This window comes from Lissotriton vulgaris, chromosome 2_1 (assembly GCF_964263255.1).
Source record: "Lissotriton vulgaris chromosome 2_1, aLisVul1.2, whole genome shotgun sequence".
NCBI lineage: Eukaryota > Metazoa > Chordata > Amphibia > Caudata > Salamandridae > Lissotriton > Lissotriton vulgaris.
The window spans coordinates 511300868-511303257 of record NC_141687.1 but is presented as its reverse complement, the minus strand read 5'-3'; the positions used below and the strand labels follow the sequence as shown (position 1 = coordinate 511303257).

Below are 2390 nucleotides of genomic sequence, written 5' to 3'. Positions count from 1 at the left end.
TGCATGATATTGAGCACAAGGTTTCCCTCACTCCCGGCCCCTACACGGAGCGTGCTGGACGTCTCCCTGATACCGTTGTTTCTGTTCCTTTCCTTTCGGGTGGCGCTCTCCCGGACTTCGCCTGGAGACCGACTGTGATGACATCACTCTGGCTGCAACACCACCTGGTCAACGCCGGAACACCCTGGAACTACCTGGTTTTCCTAGAGGTGTCAGAACGGAGCCTGCCGAGATTGCCCGCATAAGACTGACCAATCGTAGGAAAAAGGCTTACTTAAAAATAAAACCCTCTCTAAAAGCACTTTTCCAGCCTGCTGACTCCGTTACTGCTCCTGTGAACCCCACCCCAGTACAAGTGGTGTCAGAAGTGGGATCTCCATCCGAGTCCATCTGTGATCCCGAGATGGACGCCCTTATCCAGCATCTAATCAAAGGGCAGGAAAAACTGTTGTGGGCCGTAGAGAGGCAATTGACAGCGGCTCAGGCTGACCGAGACCTGTTTAAAAACACCGTCACAGCCCAACTGGAGTGTATGCAAAAGACTGTGACTACCCCCACAGGCGTAGTGCATGTAGAGAGTAGGAGCCATACGCCTAATCCCTCAGGAATCGCCCTCCAGAAATATGTACATGGCGAAGACCCGGATGCGTTTCTTATGAATTTTGAAAGAGCTGCGAGAGCCCTGGGTTGGCCGGAAGAGAAATGGCCTTTTTTCCTGGCACCTTTACTAACAGGAGAAGCCCAGTTTGCGTACCAGGTAGCCAATCCTGCAGGAAACGCTCCCTATACCCTCGTCAAAAACGTGATCCTAGATCATTTGGGGCTGGACCCCGAAGCGTACAGAGTACGGTTCCGAAAGGAGAAGGGTGCTGCTGGTGAGAACCCCAAGACGTTGTTTTTCAGACTGAAGATGATGGCCGACAAGTGGCTAAAGCCGGAGACTAGTTCAAAAGAAGACATACTAGCCAAGATCTACTTGGAGCAGTTTATGGAGGCCCTTCCATATGGGTCGCAGAGGTGGTTGAGGCAACATTCGGGGTTGACAGTAGAACAAGCCATTGAAATGGCTGCCAAATATGCCAGAGCACAACCCCGTGGATCGAGGTGGGAAACAGAGAGACACTCTAAGCATGTGATACCACCAAAAATAGAGAAGAAAAGCAAGATGGTAACGGACCCGGTTAGACCCAGACCAATGAGAATGGAATCCCCAATGACGCGTGGACCGCAATGATTTGAATGTGGCGAATGGGGCCACATTTCCCGGATGTGTCCTCGGAAACATCAGACGGAGGAACCCATGGAAGTGGGCTATCTTCCAAAAACTGTCCTGTACTCTGCCGAGATGGGGACGTCTTTTTACGTGAGTATAACCATTAACGACAATGAGGTGAGGGCCCTGTTGGATTCTGGCTGTAGACAGTCTGTGGTTCAAGAACGCCTGGTTCTTCCCAAACAGTACGTCCCCAACACCCTAGTTCATATTCGTTCTGTCCATGGAGACGTCAAGCGGTACCCCTTAGCACAGGGAAACCTTTGACCCAGTTCCTGAGGCGGAAGCCGGGAACTGGAGGTACTCTGTTCATTTTAAAATTGTTCTGTGTGGTGTCACAATTTGCTCATTTGTATTTTAAAACCAAAGCCTCATACCTCACTCAGCGCTCGCATTTTCCCCTTCGCGCACAGCTGATGGTAATAGCTGCTTCGCGCCCTTCCTGGCTCTTCTAGCCTGCCGCCGCCATCACCACCGGCGTGCACGCTGACTCCGCCCCTTTCGGAGGCCACACCCCCCTTGGTCTCCTATAAATGTGCCTATACAAGACGCGCAGCGGACGAGCGCAGCGGGAGCGCCGTTTGCGCGCCGAAGGCGCGCCTAAGGCAAGCCCGTCTGCGCCCTTCCGCGACAAGACCGCGACAGGCGCAGAAACTCTGCCTATTCTTCCTCCCACATCTCCTACCAACCTAGCGACCTCTTACAACTACAGGTCACTAAGCAGTGCCCAGGTATACTCGACCCAGCCGTGCTTTCAGGCCCAGTCAGTTGCAAATTTTGCCACTGGCCCACTGGGCTCCACTCAACCGCTCCAGCAGCCAATACACCTCAGGCCCCTCCGCTCTCCTTCAAAGGCGGCCTGATCAACGCACGTTCCATGTGCAGGCACAACCAAGATATACACAACCTTATCTTGGAGTTCGACCTCGACTGCCTCATGATTACTGAGACATGGCTAACAGCTGATTGCAACCCTGATATAGCTATTGCTCTTCCCCTGGGCTACTCACTCTTCAGGGTAGATAGAGCCAAGGGCCGAGGCGGAGGTGTTGCAATCATCCTTAAAGACACCTTCCCTTGCCACACCTTCAGTCTAGAGCCTCTAAAAAAGACAGAA

The 2390-nt window shown here is 52.8% G+C and overlaps 1 pseudogene; it reads left to right on the top strand.

Moving 5' to 3' along the window:
- Positions 1-403: 403 nt before the first annotated feature.
- On the top strand, positions 404-1540 carry LOC147730656 (uncharacterized; annotated as a pseudogene).
- Positions 1541-2390: the final 850 nt, after the last annotated feature.